Here is a 7,339-nt window from a genome sequence, read left to right on the forward strand (position 1 = left end):
ACTATTCCTAGGATAAGGAGCTGTGTGAGCCAGGGCTGAGACCTGTGGAGCTATATTTCTCTTTTCCATCTTGCCGCCTGGCTCATCTTGCACTTGTCATCGAGGACAGGAGAAACTGGGTAGCCCACGCTCACTGGCACTTGCTCAGGCTCTAGATTGGAATCAAACATGTGGCCTCGGGCCAGGGATGGACCTCAGCGGCCTGGCGAGACTGAAAAGGAACTGACTGAGAGGCATCACCTACTCTGATTTTAGAACCCAAGGCCCGCATCAAGAATCGATATTGTTGGTTGTGATGGTCAGGCTAAGGTGTCAACTCGGCCAGGTAATTGTGCCCGGTTGTTGGCCAAGCAAGCGCTGGGCTAACTGTGATACAAGAACATTTATGGACTTTGGTCATCAGTGAGTTTACTGCACAGATGGCTGATTTCATCTGTGATCAACCAGGGAGATGGCCGTGAGTGAGGCTTTATCCACTCAGTTGAAGGCCTTAAAAGGAGATGTGATTTTAGCATTCAGAGAGAATTTTCCAGCTTGAATTCAGAATGCGTTCCTGGAAACGCATCAAGGACCTTCTTCAGAGCCCCTGGTTTGCAGCCCACCTGCAGAATCTGAACTTGTGCATCCCCATGGTCATGTGAGAGAATTTTATCAAATCTAACACTATTTACAGATATTTCCTGTTGATTCTGTTCCCTAGAGAACCCTGACTGATACATTAGTACTAGGAAGAGCTGTTTCAGAGGGTGAAAGACGGGAGCAGAGGTGAGGCACAGGAGAGGCGTGTTGCTTCTGTGCTGGGGGCAGAGAGCAGAGCAAATGGCCTTGGCTGCAGAAGTCCTGTTCTCTGTACTTCTGCAGGTAATAGGGGCCTCTTAGGTGGAATTCAGTGGGGTGGAGTTAAGGCCATGAAACCTGCATGCCGGGCAGGGTGAGACATGGTCATAGGCACACGTGGAACTGTGTCCTCTTAGTTACACAGAACTTAGAATGTTAATAAGAAATCGAGCAAGTGCTTCCTCTCAGCTGTACTCAGGCTGCCCTGGCAACTCAGGGAGGCTGCAGTTACCTTACAAAGGCTCTTTTTGTACATCTTTATGTTCATAATATCTTCTGCTTGAATGGGTCATTTGTCCAGGATCAAGTACATGGTTGGCCTATGCCTCTGTTATTTTTTTTTTTTTTCTTTCTCAAAACACAGAATCCAGCTTTACTCCCACTCTAGTAGACAGAGTCTTGACTGATAGATAAACACTGAAATGCTTCACCACCCTGCTCCACTAACAGTAGCCCAGATGGCACTGTGGTGGGCCCAGGATCACTCAAGACTGGTCTAACTCTCAGACCACAAGGTGATCCCATTGTCCCTTGCCAGAGAGTGGCCTGTGGCTTGGCAGGTGACATAGGCCTAGCAATAAGCTGCAAAGGAAAATTCACTGGGGCCTTTAGGAAAGGTGTTTCTGCCTGCTAAGTGGTGCAAAGGACATAGGAAAACTAATTCTACCCCAATTGTCTTTCCTTCTTGAGGATGTGAAGGTGCAGGAGCCACTTTTCTGAGTCTGAGAAGAATCACAGTTGACACACTGAGGATGGCAGAGCAGAAAGGTAAAATGTCATTGGGAGCATCATGGGCTATGGACTCTGGGCTGCAGGTTTAGTAGACAATCCATGCCTTTATGGATTAGGTGGGCATCTGTTTCTTTGCAACCCAACACATCCCAGCTCATCAGTGAGATCTCTGCTGTGGCCTTGGGGAAAACTGTGGTCCACCCAGATGGTCACAAAAGTCCAATGGCTTTAGGTTCTGGAGTAGATTGCTGTATTTCATCATCGTTTCCAGCATAGGACACACAGTTTTGCTACTCAGGTTCCCAGCATCGCTGGGCTTTGTCTCCTCAGGGATGGCATGGACTTGCCTCACTCTTCTTCTGCCACTCTGACTCTTCTCTCTCCAACCCTGCTGTCCTCTTTTGCTCATAGGATGGCTTCTCCAAGGTTCTAGTCTTCTAGCCTTGGTCCTCATCTCTCTGTCCCTTTCCCTTAGCAGTATATGTGCTCCCCAAGCTTTACTCTCTTGCCTTTACACAGCAACTCTTCAAAACTATAACTTTGACTCTGACCTTTCCTGGCACTTTCAATTGCCCATGGCCCAATTCTTACTGAGTCTTCACAGCCACACAAATGCAAACATGTGCTGAACTAAAATAATGATCTTCCCTGCAAAACCTGCATCTCCATTTTGGATACCATTACCACCATAGTCCAGACTCTCAGTTTTCAAGACATTGGATTCCTCTCTCTCCCACACTGCATCTGTCCAATCCATTGCTGTCAATTCTACTGCTAAGTTTCCTCATCCACTTCCCCTCTCCTCTCCATCTCTTCTGGCTCTAACCTAACTCAGCACCAATTCCTGCCTGGACCCCTGTGATAGCCAATGAGCAACAACCTGTCCAGTGATTTCCACTCCCTAGTCCATCTTCCCACAGTTGTCAGAGCTATCTCCTTGCTTGGAAACCTGCATTAGCCACCTTTACTCCTAAATGAAGTGCTAACCCCTCGCTGTGTTGTTCTAGACCCTTTACCATAGCTAACATCTTACAGGAGCCCGTCTCTGCCTATTAATCTGTTTATTTTCTGTGCCTCTAGTTGGGCGTGACTAAATTCACTTTTACCATTGCTGTTACTGCTAGTAACCACTGCTCCTTTCACCCATATCTGATGAACAAAGATAACAGTGCTTTTGTTCACCTGGTCTCTTCCATCACCACCACATCATCGGGCCCTACTGGCACTTCCTTCCACCCTCATAGTTTTGACACCACAGAAACTCCAGTATCTTGATTTAAGAGATGGAGACATGGGTGATGGGTTTTAATAGTATCAAATAACATGCAAAATGTCTGGTAATGCTACACCATTCCAGTAGTGCAGGATGGGATCAACCACTCAACAAACACATAGAGAATCTACCATCCAAACACAGTTCTCTGGGCTGGGGATATCGAAAGGAACAGGAGTGACCTCCTGCCCATGGGACCTCACAGTCCACAGGGGAAGCCAGACTTGCAGCCAGGCAGTTTAAAAGTGCTGTGGGAACTGTTTTAAAAGGGAGGCTCCACGGGCTATGGAAGCACCTAAGGGACACTGCATCCAGTTGAGAGCCCAGGAGCCCTGCCCAGAGGAGCTGGCAGCCAGGCTGCAGGAGTGGGAATAGCATACATAATAAACCAGAGGTCGAAGATCTTGGCGCTTAAGGAAAAATAGGGATCAGAGGTAAATGATGGAATCGGTATGTGGATAATTTGCATAGATCTTGGGGAAAATATAGTTAGAATCCGGAACTATTTGATACCAGTGTCATTTAGCATATCACCCATGAACTCAAAGATACCAAACCAAAGAAATCACCATTCAGTCAAGATTTTGAGTTTCATCCATGCACATATGAGTAAATCTGGCCACACATTCTCTGACGTTGCCGCCTTGGAGGAATGCAGTCCTGCCCCACCTCCTTGCACCTGGGTGGGCTCTGGCTGCTGTGACCACCTAAAGAGAGTAGAGTGAGCGTGCACTACAGGCTGAGCCTCAAGATTCTGGTAGCTTCCACTTCCTGTCTTTCAGAACCAAGTGGTCCTGCCGTGAGGAAGCCCAAGCCAAGCCACGAGGAGGATAATTGGGGAAGGAACTGAGGCCCTTGGCCGACAGTCCCTGCTCACCTTCCACCTGACACCCGAAGCCAAATTGCCCGCCCAAGATGGGAGGGACATTTTGGAAGTGGACCCTCCAGTCCCAGGCACGTCACCTGCAGTGGGTTGAATTTTGTCCCCCAAAAGGATATGTTTAAATTAAGTTATTGCAGCAATAGGTAATCAGAAAACACACATTCTCTGATAAACTTGGCTTACGACACAGGCTGCCTTGGTGAGCCCGTAGGGTCACTAGGGTTGGGCTATTTATGGCACAGCCCTCCCTCTGTCACGGAGGGTCACGTACTACATGAGAAGGTCACAAAGGAAGAGGGAACGGAGTGCGGATGTCAGGAAAGCTCTGCCAGATGCTGCACTTCGGAGTCTCCATTGTAATCAGCCAAACAATAATCCCAGCTGAAATGAACACATGTTCTCAATTAGAACCTATTGATAGTCTTTGGGAACATAGTCCCTGCCAAGCCGGATCTAATTGCTATTCAGAACCTAAAAGATCTCAGTGAGAATGTGAGACCGTCAAGAATATATATATATATATTTTTATATATCTTAATATATAATATTTTAAATATATATATATGTTTAAAAGTCATCATTTGTGTTTTTGATCTTGGAAGTCATTGCTGCTCCTCTCACAAAGCCTTCAAGAGGACTGAGATAGTGCCTATAAAGTCCTTGAAATTCAGCTGAATAAAAAGGATAGACTAATAGAAAATGTTGTATCAATCAACATACTGAAAGCTGTTTTTAAGGAAAGAAAACCAATGCAAAAATTAAATAAGTAAACAATGCACATTGCTAATAATTTTATTTGTTTCTGTGACAACACCTAGTCACCTGCTTTTATAAAGTGTGCCTCGCTTTTCCAAGCAGTTGCTAGCATTGTCGATTCCATCTCCACATCAGCCTTGGTCCCTGCTCTCGTCTCTTCTCTTCGTTCCCACTTACCCTCTTCACCTCTCCTAATTGGACTCCTTGACTGCAATGCTTTCCTTCCCATACCTGCTTCAAAAATTTCTGGACTTTTTTTTTCACTTTTTTAATTAAATAAATTGGAGGTTTAAGGAAAACTGCACAGGAAGTACAGAGTTCCCTTATACTCCCCCCTCCACACTCAGTTTTCCCTGTTATGAATATTTGCATAAGTGGTACCTTTGTTACAATTGATGAAACAATATTACTATAATTATCCTTTAATTACGTAGTCCATAGTTTACATCAGAGTTCGCTGTTTTTGTTGAATAGTCCTATGTGGTTTTTAAAAATTAATTTTCATTCTATTTACATGTGTACAACCTAAAATTTCTCCTTTTAACCACATTCAAATATATAATTCAGAAGTGTTAATTACATTCGCAATGTTGTACTACCATCCTCACCTTCTATTACCGTAATGCTTCCATCACCCCAAACAGAAGCTCCGTACCAATTAAGCATTAACTCCCCATTTCCCTACCCTGGCCACTGGTATTCTAGTTTCTAACTCTATGAATTCACTTATTCTAATAATTTCTTATCAATGAGATCATATAATATTTGTTCTTTTGTGCCTGGCTTTTTTCACTCAATGTGATGCCTTTGAGTCCATTCCTGTTCACAGCTGAATAATATTCCATTGTGTATAGACCACGTTTTGTTCATTCATTTGTTGATGGACACTTGGGTTGCTTCCATCTTTTGGCAATTGCAAATAATGTCACTGTGAACATTAATGTGCAAATATCTGTTCAAGTCCCTGCTTTCAATTCTTTGGAGTATATACCTAGAAGTGAGATTACCAGGTCATATGGTAATTCTATATTTAGCTTTCTGAGGAACTGCCAAACTGGTTTCTACAGCAGCAACATCATTTTACTTCCCTAACAACAAGGAATGAGTGTTCTTATCTCTCTACATCCTCTGCAATACTATTTTTAAAAATTTTAACAGTTGCCATTCTAGTATATGTGAAAAGGTGTCTCATATTAGTTGTTTTTTTAAAAAAAGTTATAACATTTTATTTAGATGGTTCAATACAGAACAGCTTTTCTTTTCATTTTGAATTTAGAAGCACTACACAACTGAACACAAAGAGGAACAAAAGTACCAAAACCAAACTTTTGATTCTCTATTCATGTGGCATAAACCAGTTTTTTTTTCTTTTTATCAGACTTTATTTTTTTTAACTACTAAATAAATTTATTTATTTTACATTAAAAAATATAAGCAGTTCCCATATACCTCACTCTCCACACCCCCCACTCCTCTCACATCAACAACTTCTTTCATTAGTGTGGTACATTCATTGCATTTGATGAATACATTTTGGAGCAATGATATACAGCATGGATTATAGTTTATGTTGTAGTTTACACTCTCTCCCAGTCCATTTAGTGGGTTATGACGGGATACATAATGTCCTGCATCAGTTTCTGCAATATCATTCAGGACAACACCAAATCCCGAAAGTGCCCCCATATCAAGCCTCTTTTTCGCTATCTTTGCCTTCAGCAACTCCTGTGGCTACTGTCTCCACATCAATGATATAATTTTTTCCATTGCTAGAATCACAATAATTCTTGAGTAGAATACTAGTAGGTCCACTCTAATCCATATTTTATTCCTCCCTCCTGAGGACCCTGGGATGGCAATGCCCACTCCACCCCTAAATTGAGAGGGGGCTTAGATCCCATGTGGCTGATGGATGGGATTCTCCTGCTTGCAGTTGTAGACTCTCTTGGTTCCTTCATGTGGTGATTGACCATCCTCACTTCCTTATTAACCAACCTGGGTAAGTCCAATAAACTGGAAAGTAGGTGCTGCAACACTGCTGAGGCTCAGAGCCCAGCTGGTACATGGACAGTCCAGAGAGTCAAGTCTCCTGGGCATACACCAACCCCAGTGCCAACCACAGATTCAATAGAAGGATAGAAGAGGCATGTGTAGAGAAGTCACATCTGAGTCCAACTCCATCACACTCAGGAGCACAAATTCCAAAATAGGGCCTACTGACCATAGGATGTGGGTGTCTCTGTAGCACTCAGGAGCACCACTACCTGGGGTTATATCTACTTTGGCTGTCTCTGAGATCCTGCTGAGATGTGCATAAGCACAACCCCACTGATGACCTCCCAACTCATTTTAAAGTCTCTTAGCCATATAAACTCATTTGTCTTTACCCATTTCTCCCTTTTATTCAAGTTTTTTTTTTCTGGTTGGATCACCAGCCAGTGCTTGGTAGTAATCCCTTGGTGCCAGGGAGGCTTCTCCCCAGGAGTCATGTCCCACGCTGAAGGGAAGGTAATACATTTATATGCTGAGTTTGGCTTAGAGAGTGGCCACATTTAAGCAACATGGAGGCTCTCAGGAGGTAATTTTTAGTCACCCTGCAGCTCGAGGCAAAGTTGAAATTTCAAGCGCACAGGCTCATAAACATAGTCATTGGTATCAAGGATCCATCATTGAACCATCCTTCTTCACTTGTCATTGCCCTTGCACTTTTGTACATAACATGTAGCAGCAGTTTTTCCCTTTAGAAAAATATGAACACACATTTATTATCATTTCCTGTATAATGCATGGGCTGAAATCACTAGGATTAACTTCCTTCATAGTATTTTTTTTATTTAAAAAAAAAATCAATTTTATTG

At 43.3% G+C, this 7,339-nt stretch overlaps 1 long non-coding RNA gene across 1 annotated transcript; it reads left to right on the forward strand.

Moving 5' to 3' along the window:
• Positions 1-1,096: 1,096 nt before the first annotated feature.
• On the forward strand, positions 1,097-3,894 carry LOC131273531 (uncharacterized). Its single transcript, XR_009180783.2, has 3 exons — positions 1,097-1,151; positions 1,528-1,605; positions 3,625-3,894. It is a non-coding gene; the product is annotated as an uncharacterized lncRNA (long non-coding RNA).
• Positions 3,895-7,339: the final 3,445 nt, after the last annotated feature.

Source organism: Dasypus novemcinctus, chromosome 15, assembly GCF_030445035.2.
Source record: "Dasypus novemcinctus isolate mDasNov1 chromosome 15, mDasNov1.1.hap2, whole genome shotgun sequence".
Taxonomy (NCBI): Eukaryota; Metazoa; Chordata; class Mammalia; order Cingulata; family Dasypodidae; genus Dasypus; species Dasypus novemcinctus.